The sequence below is a fragment of the Gopherus flavomarginatus genome, chromosome 1, assembly GCF_025201925.1.
Source record: "Gopherus flavomarginatus isolate rGopFla2 chromosome 1, rGopFla2.mat.asm, whole genome shotgun sequence".
Classification (NCBI taxonomy): domain Eukaryota; kingdom Metazoa; phylum Chordata; order Testudines; family Testudinidae; genus Gopherus; species Gopherus flavomarginatus.
In genome coordinates, this window is record NC_066617.1 from 314,891,092 (window position 1) to 314,906,955 (window position 15,864).

Sequence of the window (15,864 nt, forward strand, 5' to 3'; positions counted from 1 at the left end):
CTCTTGAGGTCCCTTCCAGTCCTAAAATCTATGAATCAGATGGAGAGACTTCATCATTTCCTTATTTTGGAGGATACTCAGCATGTAGAGCAAATCAAGGGAGAAGTTTAAACATTTTCAAGGTCATCTACTATAAATATCAGGTATGAAAATATTCTTGCCTAGTAAAAATCTGAAATACAGAATACTAAGAATTTTTTTTTATTTAAAGAACCAAAACAAAAACACATTTAACAGAAGTTTTGTGATTTTATTTTTGAACCCCAAACTATCTGGCAATGAGGAAAGTATTGTAAAAACTCAAATATATAGTGCAGCCATTATAAGGGAGTATAAAAAGAGGAAACACTTGGTTCCCAACAGTCTGCTACACCCTGAACACATGTATGGAATTAATCTTGCACTTTTGAAAACATTGTTACAATAATGTTATACATAAGAAATAAATAGTAACATTTCAGTTTATCTTGCCCATTCCATTTGTCATGTTCTACAAACAAAACTGCATTACAGTATGAAGAACACCTGCCACACAGTGTTAAACTTTTTACAACATAAAGGCAATGTTCATGTTTCAGCTTCTCTTTGGTATATTGTTTTACAATATATTTAACTAATTTATGCAAAACACATATTACAAAGTTTTATTTGATAACTACATAATAAAGAATGAGTAACTAGCAACATAGGATATATGCTGGAGTGTGGGACAGGACCAAAAGACCCATTCAATTGTTGTGTGGGGGTTTTGATCAGCATTTTCACTGGGGACTCCTCAAATTAGCAAACAGCTAAACAAGTTAATGCAGGGTCTTTCCTATACCTCTAAGTCAGGTAACTGCTATGCTGTGTTCCACACCCAGGAGATGAATCACACAGGGAGTGAGGGCATGTCTACACTGGCAGTGCACAGTAAACTGGGATGTAAATATACAGCACACTATCCTGCCACACAATAACTGGCCTCCATGCAATAAAAGTTCCACGGTGTGCTGCAGAACTCCTGCTACACACAGCTCCCATCTCTGTGTTCAGGTGGTGGTGTCACCCTTGGTGTTCCAGAGGATAGTCCTGGCTGGTGCCATCAGAATTGATCTGAGACACTGGGTGGACCCTGTGGTGCTCGGCCAGTGCATGAGGCTGCCCAGCCTGCATCTCCAATGTTGTGTGCTCTGGGAAGTGAGGGCAGCCTTGGCTCCTGATTCTGACTTTCCTTGAGTGGGTCCTGCATGAGTGTGCTTTGTGTCCACCCCCTCATCTCTGGCCCTCCAGAACTCATTATTGGGTCCCTGCTCTACGAGCCCTGCCCCCGGCTGCCTCCAACTTGCCACCTAGGTCTGCCTCCAAGCTGTGCCCAGAGAATATCTGTAAGCATTCATTCTTCATACCATTCACTTCCTCACCCTTGTGTCCCATCCAACACCAAGTGGAGGAACCTATTGCCACCAGTGGAGGGTGAGGAACCCTGGTTGGCCTGTCTGTACTCCACTGTAATTCCATGGCCCACCAGAAATGTTAACTGGCAGTTCCTACGTGGAGCTGTAAGGACAGGCATGTACTGGCATGGTTCACAAACTCTTCTGATACATGTTCCTTCTACAGCAACCCCTGAGATCTATGTAGAGTGCAGCAGGTTGCAGCCCCTCTTGTGGATCATCCAGAACCTCCTCCTGAGGTTCTGGCTGCCCCTTCCCCCCCCCCCTCCTGCTTTATGTACAGTTCATCCATGGCCCCACAAAGTAATGGGACCTTCTTGTCAACCTCCTCTGGACACTGGCCAAGATAGCCATCTATCACTCCAAGAGGAGGAAGCTGGATGAGGGGGGGTACTCTGCAATTGTGGGGCCTTTTTATTGTCCCTTGTCTGCTCACATCTCCAGGCGGAGTTCCTCTGGGCAGAGTCTACTGTTTCCTTGGATGCCTTTGAAAAGTGGTGGGTGCTTTCTGGGATTCTCTGCTCTGTTTCCATAGATTTTCAGTCTTTAACCTCACTCCTGTTCCTCTTTTCTCCTTTGTTGTCCCCAGCAATCAATTGTAGCCTGGACTTAGTGGTTCCTTCCCCTATAATTGGGGTGGGGGAAGGGAAAGAGCTTTAGTTATGGGCAAACCTAGCTCTGTCTGTTTAGTACTACAAATATTACACACCTCTCAACTTCTGCTATAAATGGGCACAGGCACAATTAACACTGCCATCTTCCAATTTTTGAGTGCTTGACTAACTTTAATTATGTTCTTTTAACATAGGAAATTACACATGGAATACTAGGTTTTTTAACAAAATAGAAATTCCATCAGGTGACATCATAGGGATGCCCAGACAGGGCATCAGCAGAGTTGGAAACTTTAGTTTCAATGCAAAGATCCTCCGCCACTTGAGCTAATGGAGTAACTGACAGCACTAGTAATTTGTCATCATCTATGTGGACCCGCACAAGGAGTGGATGGGCTACTTCGCAAGTAGGTTACACAGATATTTGCTTACAGCAGAGAACTGATGAGATTTCAAGAGTCTTGGGTTCCATTCCAGGCTCTGGAGGGGAGTGTTCTCTAGTAGGCACAGACTCTTCTGCCATCCCCACAGTCTGCCTCCTTCTGCCCATCTCCTCCAATCTGTCCCTGTCTTGGATCCTCTTTACTACATGCTGTCCCAGTTCGAACTCCACAGGCTCATTGTTCTTTGAGATCAGCAAATCCTAGTCTGGGCTGGGCAAACTTTTTGGCCCAAGGGCCACATCTGGGTGGGGAATTTGCATGCAGGGCCATGAATGTAGGGCTGGGGCAGGTGGTTGGAGTGTGGGAGGGGTGGAGTATGCAGGAAGGGGCTCGGCAAGGGGTTGGGGTGCAGGAGGGGTGTGGGGTGTACGAGGGGGCTCAGGGCAGAGCTGCAGGAGCAGTTTGGTGTGCAGTGGGGGTTGGGGTGCAGGAGGGGTTCAGAGTACAGGCTCTGGGCCAGTGCTGCTTACCTGGAGTGGCTCCAGGGTGGCAGTGGCGCACACCAGGGCCAGGGCAAGCTCCCTGCCTGCCCTGGCCCCACGCTGCTCCTGGAAGCAGCTAGTACCATGTCCCTGCAGCCCCTGTGGGAGGGGAAGGCAGTGGGCTCCGTGCTCCAGCAGGCTCCGTATCCAGCCCGTGGGCCATAGTTTGCCCGCCCCATCCTAGTCTCACCTTTTCAAAATCCCTCCTCCCCTCCTCATTCCTCCCCCTAGCTCCTTGCCCACCCAATCCCAGCTGCTATGTCTCAGTCCCTCCACTATTTCTCTCCCTTGTCCCAGTCTGTTACCCACACCCCCATGTTCCCATCTACTCCCCCTGTAGGGTAGGCTCTCATCCCTTCTGCATCTGAATCAGGCAGCTTCTTCCTCCAACTTGCCTCAGCCAAGCAAGGGGGTTGTCTTTGAAAGCACAAGAGTGACAGGCTCCCTACACTCATTACAGCTGCCCGAGAGCTAAACTGTCACAGAAAGCCCTGCTCACCTATGGGCCAGAGCATCTCCAGTGGACACAAAATCTTTGGGGAAGTTAGCAGCTAAAATCTAAGACGTTTACTTAAGCATGTGCAAAGTACAGTTTTTCACAGACTTATAACTTGGCCAGATGTGTGTGGATTTTTCAAAAAGACACATCCCTGACACAAAGACCATTGCACATTCAAATTTGGAGTCCTTGCTCCAAAGCACAGGGCCCTAGAGATTTTTTCAAGGAAAAGGTTGCCAGCATTTTTTTTTTAAACATAGGCCAAACAATGTATTTTTCCCTAGTGTTCTCTGACACAGCTGGGAGGGAAAAATAAAATCCACATGTGGCAGAGACCCTGAGTGGAAAATTGCAACCCAAATGGTTAAAGTTTGGCAAAGTTATAAGCAACTGATTATAAAGGGAAGTGTCAGTGACATTTCTATTACAGAGCCTATGATTATGCAGAGGATGAAGACTAGGGTAAAAAACACTGCAAACTGGCAGGTGTTTTTCATAGTTTCTTGGTTCAGCAGAAAGAGAATTGTATGTGCAGTTTGTTTCCATCCAATTGGGTATTGGTCTCCTTAGATTCCCATCCAGATTCAGCTCACTAGTACAATCTCTTTAAATTCTCGAGTTTCGATGTCAAAGCTATGCAAATGCACTTAGAGAAGCTGCCACATGCAATACCTGTGACCAGCTTTATGGGTTCACATCAGCTCTCATAATGGTCCTCCAGCAGAGGCCAGAAATATTAAGACACTGGGCCTACAAGATCAACTATCTTGACAGCCTGGGCTGCAGCATATTCGCTATATCTGTGACTTTTGCAGAAAGGAGAGTTTCAAGAAGACAAGCCTCCTGCTAGAGAATGACCTTCTTAGGCATGGATTCATATAAAAGTTAAACGTTGATTCTGACTGTTGGAATGCATGTGTAAAGTCTCCTATGGTAAATGTCACAGCACACTGCTGATAGAAGAAGCCCCAGTAGGAAAACTGTCTAGTTCTAAATCAGGTACCTAACATACACCAGATAGCGAGCCTCACTTTGGCAAAATGTCCTCAGATGGGACACAAGACAGACACCTCCACACTCAAAGGTTTGGTTAGAGTGAATTTTTTTGAGTTAGCAGCAAAGAATCCTGTGGCACCTTACAGATTAACAGACGTTTTGGAGCATGAGCTTTCGTGGGTGAATACCCACTTCGTCAGATGCTGAGGAAGTGGGTATTCACCCACAAAAGCTCATGCTCCAAAACATCTGTTAGTCTATAAGGTGCCACAGGATTCTTTGCTGCTTTTACAGATCCAGATTAACACGGCTACCCCCTGATACTTTTTAAAGTTAGTTTCAAATGGGGTTACACCAATTAGCTAACCATTTCTTTTATTCCTGTAAACTTGATACACTAACTACTTACACTGAAGTGTTTAATAGGCAACCCATATTGAGCATTTCCTGATAGTGAAAGATAATTCCCAAAGACTGTCCAGTGTCACCTAAACGGAAAATTTCAGCCACAGGTGAACAGCACTGTAGTAAGGTCCACCAGTGCAAGCCCATACTATAGACAAGCAAAGTTGTGATTTGTACCAGTACAGCAGACCCTACTTTGAAATTGTACACGGTGAAAAAAAGTTGTAGATGGGCAAAGCTGTTAAGCTATATTAGAGATTTGCATCTGTTCAGCCACACTGGTGGCTGGCCACTGAGGCCTGAATTGGGGCAAGTCTCCAGTGGAGATAAGTTAAAATGTAAGCCAGTATGGTTTGAGGACAAGTATGATTTATAATGGTATAATGTAATAGGGCTAATACAATTAGATCTAGCAAGTGATACTGAGTCATGATAGTGAAGAAAGGATCATAAAGGAAACACTTTCAGATCTTGACTGTATCTAAAATTAGTGACACATTTACATAACCAAAGTCGTCTACATTTGACTCACCACACAGTTAGAAGCTGTATGTAAGAAAAGGAAAGAAACCCATATAATTTCCATCCTTACTGCGGCAGATTCAGTTGTCTCAATGCAATACTCCTCTGAAGAAGAAAGATTTTAGTAGATGATGAGAACCTTGGTTATCTTGCAATCAACAGTAGAGAATATACTTTTAAAACTATTTTCATATTTACAGCTACTATAAATGTGAGAAATAATATCAGAATAATTAATATTTCACTGCCACTTTTGTTCAAAAGAGTTTCTGAGGTCATTCTAGCTGTAGCTGATGAACTTGCAGAACAATTGACAAAATATATTTTAAATTTGTAATGGTATAGGAAGTGCTGTGCAAATAAAACAAAATTCTAATCTCATTAGCTTTATTAAATTAGTTTAAATTTCTTCATGTTTTAAGTTTGTATAATAATCGTGGACAAAATGTTCATAAATGTTTATGAAGAAGGCTATAGCTGAGACAGTTCCTATAATAAATTAAGTGTTCAAGGAAATGTTCTAGATTTACTGCCAGATTCTATGTGGTTCTAAAAACCTGTACTGGACTGATCAAAATATAGAACAAAAACAATATGATTTATTAACTTTTTTTTTTTTAAACAACGTGAATTAACACACTCAAGAGGTAAGTCGGATGACATCAACGTACTTCCTTAGGATCATTTGCAGAGAATGGCCAACTTTACTTCAGCAGCACAGTTAATACTGGAGATATTTACAGAGTTAACGCCAATATTTACGTGCTGCTAATGTACTGCTGACATCAGGATCAAGTTAATTGATAAGTGATATTTCTCTTCAGGAGGATGAAATCCTTGTATTTTTGAGGCAGCACAATATGGCCTGCACCTTTTCAATACCCACAAACCATTATGTGCTGCTACGTTAGCCCAAGGTGTTTACAAAACGTCAAAGGAATGAAAGCATAAGTTGTAAGTCAAACCCCACATTTTCTTGTTTAACTTTAACATTAATTTTACAGTATTGACATTAGCTATTTTAATACATTACAAATCCTTCATTAACATCTACTTTTAGTAGTGGACCAATATTCCACATACAATTAAAGTCAGCTTTAGACTTTGTTCCTGTCAAGTTAGCACACAGTAATTTTCTAGTCCAAATTTCAGATCCTTATCAAACTAATTAAATGCTGTGAATAGTTCTCCTCTGATTAGAAGTTAAGTTTGATGTCTCTAATGTGCAAACTTCAGTTCATCTTGACATTAAAAGAAAATTTTAAAAATTCCTGAAACATATGTTTCTTCTTTCCCCTGAATGGAAATCTTTTTGATATTGCTATAATTTCAATGTCACCTTTAACAATACCAGAAGTAAAAATCTAGGTTAAGTATAACTGTCAGTTTCAAGAGGTGAGCAAGAAACTGTAGGTCATATCTCAAAAGGGATAGCAGCTTAGCATTTACAAGAGATACTCTTGGGCACAGGGAGAGGTGGTAGTTTAAGCACCCCAATACCTTTAGGAAAAACCCACAAGTTAATAGGAGTGCTGGCTCTCACTCAGACCTACTCTACACTAGACAAGGTGTAGAAAAAACTCTCCTATTCGAGAGTCTCTAGACACTGCTTAGACTGGCAAAAGTATTTTCACTGGTATGTTAATACCAGTTTCCCAAATAAAATAAGCTATACTGGCAATAGCACGTTATGTCTATACTAGGGCTTTTGCTGGTATAGAAGTGTCAAATACCACACATTCCTAATTGATGTTACTATACTAGTGAAAGTTTCTGATGTAGACCTGGCCTTTAGTAGTTTGAGATGGAATGGTCCATGACTTCAAATTGAGCGCTGGGAGGGAGGAAAAAGCAAGAACACAATGTCTCACATGGAACAGAATCACTGGCAAAGGAGACATAGTGAAGACAAATTTTTCTATTTTTTTTTTGAACAGAAAATATTTGTGTGCATGTCATTCTCCCTTACCCTTGCCTCCTAGAAGCATCAGGGCAGGTCTACAGTAGAAAGCTTTGCTGGCATAGCTATGTTAGTTAGGAGTGTGATTTTTCTTTTTTTTAGCCAACGTGGTTATACTGGTAAAAGCTCTAGTATAGGCACACATCTATATAAAAGTGCTTATACTGATCAGGAAACTGGCACAAGATATAACTGCATCTTTACTAGGAAGGTTTTGTCAGTTTACCTGGTATAAACCAGCAAAGCACTCCTAATGGTAGATAGTGACAGGCCTTAGAATCAGTTTCCATTATTTTCTGGTGTTTAAGAATGGTGTCTTAAAACTTGTCACCCTGACAAAGACCAATGGTGCATCTACTCAGTTATCCTGTTACAGCGACTAATGCTGGATTATACAGGAGATCTGACTACATATATAGTCTCTCTCTGAAAATAAAACCAAAATGCACCTAACTACAATACCGTGCCATGGCAGTAAATTTCTACTGGAAGAGACTGGGCTAATCGTACACTGAGGAAGGGAAGGGAGGGGAAATAGAAAGCCTTCACCCCAGGAGTTACAGTGTTGATGCAGATCAGGGAACAGACCACTCACAAAATAAATTTACTTAAACCTACCTGGCCAAAGGTGGCAAAGGGGTTCTCCACTAAACCAAATAAACTCATGCCCATTGGCGACCAATTTATTTAAAAGATCAAAAGAAACATGCAAAATAGCTAAATACTGCCAACATTTAATTCCTTTGAAAACACATTTCTTATTAATGATCACATACTGGCCAAATTCAACTTAATTGCCTTGTTCTTAGACTTTTGAATGTTTTTACTATGTTAGATATTTACTCAACTCTAAAGTCACACTACTCTCTTCATAACAAAGTCTTGGCAGAACCTTTCTATATGACGTTTTCTAAAAGCAATTTTTAGGATGAGAACTGGTAAGTTAAAAATCTTTTCAACATAGGGTGACATCATCAACTGTGAAGGGACAGGAAGCTTCCATTTTTCTACTTACGATGTTTCCTTGGAATTTTTTTTTGGGTGGGGAGAGTTGAGGTAGAAGAGTGCATCACACTCTGCAAGAACCACCGGGAGGCTTAGGCCCCAGAATCTTCAAGTCTCTGAAATCTGCTGGAAGTCAGGGATATCCACACAGAGGCCCATAACTCTGCCAACCCCATCCTTTGGAGGTAGGACTAATAAAATCATGTTGCCAGAGATGCCCTTGAAGCCACTCATTTAAAGAGGTGGTTTGTTTTCCAATTTAGGGGGGGCAAGCCAGTGGAAGTTAAACTGTTGGGGTATGTCCACTCTAGAAATGCTACAGCACTGCAGCTGTGCCACTGTAATAAGTCCAACTCTCCCAGAAGCAACAGCTAGGTCAAGGGAAGAACTCTTCTCTGTGTGAGCTTGAAAGGTTGTCTCTCTCACCAACAGAAGTGGTCCAATAAAAGATATTACCTCATTCACTTTGTCAATTTAAAACCAGACACAAAGATTAAATACAGTAAATAATTACTTTAACATCCCTTCTGAACTGTTCTACAATGTTCACATTGTGACTTTTCTTAATACTTGTAGCTAAATAAAATCAATCAAGTTTGCTAGGGCCAAAATTCAACACACACTCTACCTCTTTTTCAGTTCACAGAAAGGAGTAGGAGGAATCTAAGCAAATGCACTTTATTCTCTTCCAAGGAAGAACCACAGATTGAACTTTTAGATTTTTTTTCCAGAGGAGATGAACGTGAAGGATCCGATCCATATTAGTGTAAAAAGCCCTTAGGGCTACAATTTAAGTCTGGTATGAGATGGGAACAACATCCTGCTCTGGGTCAAATTCATTGTACAAAAATTCAAGAATGCATAGTAGAGAAGACTTGTTTGATACTTTCACCTAGAGTAATTGATATGTTCCAAATCCTGTGGTTTCTCTTTAGAAGCTAGTAACATAGCTAGTACTTTGCTGGACATCCACAAGCCTTTTAGTATATTCTTATATGTGGACCAGACACTAAAGTGAGCAGGGTTGGGAGTAAGCCTCTAATTTACTTCACATCTGAAAACCATAGCTGCCTAAGTCAAACTGCAGATTCTGGAAGTTTGTTTGCCTCTCCCACCCACCAAATGTCAGGTAGTATACACCAGATCAAATGATATCAAGAAAACATCCAGAGTATTGGCTTTTTTGTCCAGACAAAGATTGCAAGCTTGGGCATAGTCCTTGGAAGTAGTTTATTACTCAAAGTATTATTTGCGGAGGTTCCTTCTACCGATGTGCAATGACTGTTCTGTCAATATGCCTTTGCACTCCCTATCCCTGATATGCAAAACCCTGAGTAGAGGCTTTTTGTCCCAAAGAAAAACTCATAGCTTGTGTAACACCCTACTTTGTAGGCCCCGTGGTACTAAATGCATACACCACAGCACTGTCTGGAAGCTGGGAAGTAAGATAACCAAGATTAATCAGACTGCCCTTCTAATTTGCTTTGTTCTTGGGCATTTCCACTGATTTGCAAGCACTCCATCTAGTCAGATTGGTATGTTGTCTGAATCAAGTCAAAATCTTGCAGTAAGTAATCTTTCAGGGTATGCTACTTTTTCAACCACTATATTAGATACAAGCTTATACTGTATGGAAGCATAAGCTTCTTCAAGTTGTCATTCTATAGTATACTGCTGCATAGGTCTGATATACAATTGGGTGAAAAGCCAAAAACTGGACCTTAGCACAGAACAATGAACCCCAGCAAACTTGGTCCTCACAGCTGGGTGTGTCTTCCAAGGATTCTAGAATTAGAGAAAATGCCATGAAGTGAGAACCAGAAAGCACAAAAGGACTAGTTGGCCTCTTGTTAACTCCCAGTTCCTGGAACAATGTTTTTACCCTACGTATTTCTCTTTGTGTGTCCTGAAAGAAGGTAGTCTTTATGCGCCAGCCATCCAGAACAGAGATAATGTGCTATCTTTTCTGCTATGACCTGATGTCACTACTGTCACAATTTTCATAAGCATTCAGGAGGCCAAAAGGCTTGAAAGGAAATTATTTGCATCTAAAGGATCACTGATCCAATGCACAGACAAGGAAGCCTGCTAGTCAAAAGCAGAGGAACCCCTAATATTTGCTGGTCACTTTGACATAACATTACTGCATTATTACAGTACCCTTAATTTGACACTTAGACAGAAGTTTCAGATATTCCATGGGAGGCAGACTCTTAATCCATTTTGGATTTCTGTAATCCATTCAATGCTGGCTGTGGAGATCCAGAAATAACCCTATCTGAACTACTTCTGATTCCAGACCCTTTTATTTTGCAGTTGAATGTGTATGGGAAAGATTACTTTCTAAAATGTGTGTGTATATATATATATATATATCATAACAACATATATATATATATATATATAACCATTTGTTCATGAAACAGCCATAAGCTCAGTTCTCAGAACAGTTACCTATTACTCCTGTATTCTGAGGCAGACAGTATTGATTGCTATTGTAATTAGTGAAGGTCACTTTTGAAGCTAGAATCATCTGGGCAAAAAGTCCACAATTTTCTTAGTAGATTTACCAAATTAAAGGAACTTCATCACTCCTTTTACTCTGCAGAGCACAAGAATGCTAAGTGTATCTTGTTGCTCTGGATTAGGCTCAATATTCAGTACTATAAGTGAAATCTCCAACAATTAATCTGAATATCAAAAAAATTAAGCAGAAGAAGTATGATCTAATAGCTAAAGCACAGGACTAGATGTCAGGAGGATCCAAGTTCTACTCCCAGCTCTACCAAACATTGTCTAGTACAGGGGTTGGCAACCTATGGCATGTGTGCCAAAGGTGGCACGCGATCCGATTTTTGATGGTACATAGGGCGGGCTGAGCCGCTCACCCTGCCACCGCTCTGGGTTCCCACTGCTGGCCCCTTCCCAGCCAGGGTCCCACACTGGTCCCATTCAGCCCCTGCTGCTGGCCTGAGTGAAGAAACCCCAGGCTGGCAGCAGGCTGAGACCCCAGCTGGCAGGAGCCAGTGGCCAAAACCCCAGAGCAGGGTGGGCTGAGCCACTCAGCCCACCGCCGCTCTGGGGTTCCCGCTGCTGGCCCCTTGCCAGCTGGGGTCCCGCCACCGGTTCCACTCAGCGCCCACTGCTGGCCTGGGGGAAGGAACCCCAGGCTGGCAGTGGGCCGAGACCCCGGCTGGCAGGAGCCAGCGGCTGAAACCCCAGAGCAGGGGTGGACAGAGACGCTTAGCCCACCCCCAAAACGCCAGAGCTGAGCGGGCTGACCTGCTCAGCCTGCCACTGCTCTGGCATTCTGGCTGCTGGCCCTTGCCAGCCGGGGTCCTCGCTGCAGCCCCCCTCAACTTGCTTCCGGTTGGAGTTCCAGTGCAGGCCCCCTGCCAGACAGGGTCCAGGGTTCTGGCCCTGCTCAGTCCTACAACCCACCAGCTCCACTCACCTCAGCTGCCGATCTGGGGTTCCAGCTGGTTAACAACTGACCACTCAGAAGCCTGTGTGCAGCTTAAAGTATCCAAATACGTGTCACCAGTCATTGGAAAACTCAGCAAGGAAAAGCAAGGGCAAGGATCACACTAAACTAATAAGATCTGCATTTTAATTTAATTTTAAATAAAGCTTCTGAAACATTTTGAAAACCTTGTTTACTTTACATGTAAGAGTAGTTTGGTTATATATTATAGACTTATAGAGAGACCTTCTAAAAAACATTAAATTGTATTACCAGCACACGAAGCCTTAAATTAGAGTGTGTACATGAAGACTCGGCACACCACTGCTGAAAGGTTGCCGACCCCTGATTTAGTAAATATCCACAATCCTGAACATCTGAATGGTCATGAATCTTCTTCTTGACAATTAACAGCTTTTTTTTTTTTTTTTTAAATAAAAGTATTTAACAGCACATGAGACTCATTCATTTAAGTAAATGGCAGTCTTCTCCTTCGGAGGCATTTTCCCCTGAGGATGCGGAGTCATTTTTGGAGTCATCATTAAATTCTGGATTATCTTTCTTAATCCAGAAGGGTAAGGGGAGAAGGGGGTCACTTTTTCACAAATGAAAGATGAGGCTAGCACTTATCTACTTCAAGGGAATTGTAGCACTAAACCAAATATTTGCAATTTACTTTAACCATTCAAAAAGTCATTATTTAATAAAAAATGTTCAAAAACAAAATTCCAGAAATAAATGTACTCTGCCTTTTTAAATTACCTAAAAGAAGTCGACTTTCAGTTACTATAGGACTGAAATGATAACTTAACTTAAAGGCCCTGGAACTAAGATTCAGATGTTAGATACAATCATAGAACTTATCTTACAACAGTGTAACTCTTAAAAGCACTGTATATCTCCAAAGCTTTCAAAACAGATTTCTAGTGCTTTCAAATGGAAATAGATTCTGTTGAGCCTATTCTGCATCAAACTGTTTAGAAAGCTGCTCCCTGTTTTAAACTTTAGATTCAGTATTTAAGACAATTCAAATTATCCTTTCTTCCTAGATTTAAATGAAGTGGTAAGAATTTTATATTATATGGGCCTTTCTTGTAATATGAATAATAAATTGTAAGGCACCTCAAATTCTTTCATAACGAGATGACTGTTCTTCACTATCTTCCAAGAATTACTGGCATAGATATACCAGATCCTTACTGGTGAAGAGTAACCCACACGTTAAGGAACATCCATAAATTAAGGAGCGTATGCTAACTGGCAGATTTCCCCTTCTAATTCTGAGTCAGAGGTGTCATATTTTTTGTCAGAGGCTGGGAAGACACTGCCAAGAGAATCTCTCCTTCTGTGTGCCACATGAAGCCACCTGTTCAGAGACAGAACAATCCCTGTACCCTACATCTGCAGAGTATTATTGCACACTTGTTTTCCTTGTTTTGTTCTGTGTTTTTAGATCTTAAATATTTCCTAAGATAATATACAACAAATAAAACCGTAAAAAAAAAAAAGCTTAAGAACTTTTGATCAAACTTCCTATGTCTGACTGCTTGATTCAGAGGTCGGAATCAAATTGGTTGCAAAAGGAAGGGGAGGAGCCAGTCTGAACCAGGTGGTATGAAAATACTTGTTCTTTCCATTCTAGGCTTCTTGCCTGCCTATCTGTAAAAGAAACAAAATGGATCTGATACTGCAAACACTTACTCACATGCTTAACTTTAAGCATATGAATAGTCTAACTGGCTTCAGTGGGAATACTCACATGCTTAAAGTTAAGATTGCAAGTGTTTGCAAGATTAGGGCCTAACCTGTCAGTTGACACTGATGGAAAATAAATCAGACCAGTATGGACATTATATGATATGAGAGATAACACCTGGAAACAGAAAACCTAACCACTTTAGCAGGGGCTAAACGCCAAAGAAAAAAAATGTAACCAGGACAGTTTGCACATTAACAAGTCAAATTTTTGTTTTCTTCTTTTGCAGGTTCATGAAGGTTCGATGTTGTGGATTTTATTCTAAGTGACAATTCAATCTCTATTCTGAAGGCTCCAGCACTGGTGCAGAAGACAGACATAAATTTTACCATAACAACATATCAAATATATTCCACTCTATTTGGGTCATTGATATGATTTTTAGAAGAATTATTACATTTACAGATGACCTTTAAATCAAATGGTACTTAAAAGGGAATATATTTTAGAGATATTTATTAAACTACATACAGAATGCATAAATGAAAATATTTAAAAGAATTGTAAAGCATGTAAGGATATTCTATAATGAACATTATAACTACAACAGAAACTACACCATCCTCTAAGCAAATTATGGAACAGCTGATTATGTAATAAAATAGTAAAACATACATACAAAAAAGTAAACTAGTGGCCTCTCCATTTCTCAAAGATTCGATATCAAACAACAGTAGTGAAGGCTCATATTACTATGACTTCATTTTTACATAATCGATGTAGTTATATTTTCAAGCACATCAGTACTACCTTATTTTTGTGGTAAGTTATCATTATGAATATATACAAAATACATCTTATGATGTGTTATCCTTGATTTTTATAGCTATTTGACTGTACCTGCTAATTGACATAATTTGATATTTTGCAAGGAGTCTCCTACTAAGTGTAACTACTCAAAATAAGTTAGAATGAGGCAAACAGTTGATTCTAGGCTACTGATGGATTTTTGTTCATTCAAAATATGCTTATTCTCCTCATGCTCTGTTTTCCTCAAAAGAAAAAAAAAAGCATTAAATTTAAGTCTTTCTGTGGTGGCACCTTGCCATCTCAAAATCTGTGTCTTTATGAAGCTATTTGAAGGGTATTGTGCAGAGTGCAGGGACAAAAAACAAAACAAAACCAAAAAAGCACACTGAGAACACGGTGTGTTTATCATGGTGGGTGAACTCCAATTTAACAAAGCATAAGAACTTTCTTAACTCCATCTCTATTCAGCAAAACACTCAAACATGTGCTGAAGTGTTTTGCTAAATAGGGAGAGAGTGTGCTGAATCAAGGCCTTACTGACTAGTTCGATACAGTTTCCTACAGAACAGAAAATGGGTCACCCACATAGGTTAAAGCGAAGTTATTTTGTAGTCTAAAAATGTAGACATGAAAAATATTCATAATGTTGAGTTGTCACATTTTCATCAGAGAAACCTCAGTAGGATCGACAAACTGAATTCTACACATGAAAAATACAAAGGATGAATCTGTTTTCTAAACAGGAATTTTTTCAAGGAAAATATTTTTTGTGAAGGTTCTTGTACTTGTTAAATCAAGTATTGAACATTGGTATACATTTCTTATGGCAAGTTAGCAAAGGTATCAGTTTTAGATATAAAATACTGATAGCCAAGTCACTATGACTGCAAGGTTATAGTTGACACCAAGACCTTAATTACAAATCTAGGGAAAGTTACTGCTTTAAAGACATACAGAACTATCTTTCAGAACCTAATGCTCTAGAAGAAATTATTCTCTAACTAATAGTTCAAAATTCTCCAATTTATAAACTGGATGCAAAACAAGCACTCTTGCAAACTAAGGCCCAGATTTTAAACCTTACTGTGATATTGAGAAAGAATAGGCATTTCCCTATGGTCATATTTCAAATTATATTTGTATGCACTATTGAAGTGAGCAAAGATTTAATTCCATTTTTGGATCAAATCTACAGCTTTACTAATTGAAGTAGGGACAACATATATTTAATAATCCTTGCATACAATACACATTAAATTGAGATATATGCATACATAATGAAGATCAGAAACTGGCCCTTTGTTTAAAAAGCAGCTGTGTGACCCAAGATGATGTCTCCTAATTAATATTCTTCCCACCTTTGGGCCAAAACATCTGTTAGGATGGGCTCATGGAGAGGATCTGCACAGATACTGGTGAAAAATAGGAGCTGGTGGAGAAGCATCATTCTCCCTTCTTCTGAAGCCAGTAGAAGATCCTCTGCATGTTTGGAGGCATGAAAAAGAGAACCCTTCTGTTCACCAGTGTTTTGCC

At 40.5% G+C, this 15,864-nt stretch overlaps 1 long non-coding RNA gene across 10 annotated transcripts in view; it reads right to left on the minus strand.

Moving 5' to 3' along the window:
* LOC127050499 (uncharacterized) overlaps positions 1-15,864 on the minus strand; it is a 151,349-nt gene that overhangs the window by 73,579 nt on the left and 61,906 nt on the right. For 4 of the 10 annotated variants that reach the window (XR_007774242.1, XR_007774249.1, XR_007774243.1 and 1 more), the window contains one exon: positions 186-2,061. The exons of 1 other annotated variant lie outside the window; for it this stretch is intronic. This is a non-coding gene — a long non-coding RNA (uncharacterized LOC127050499). 5 more of the 10 variants (XR_007774241.1, XR_007774250.1, XR_007774245.1 and 2 more) reach the window with 5 other exon arrangements.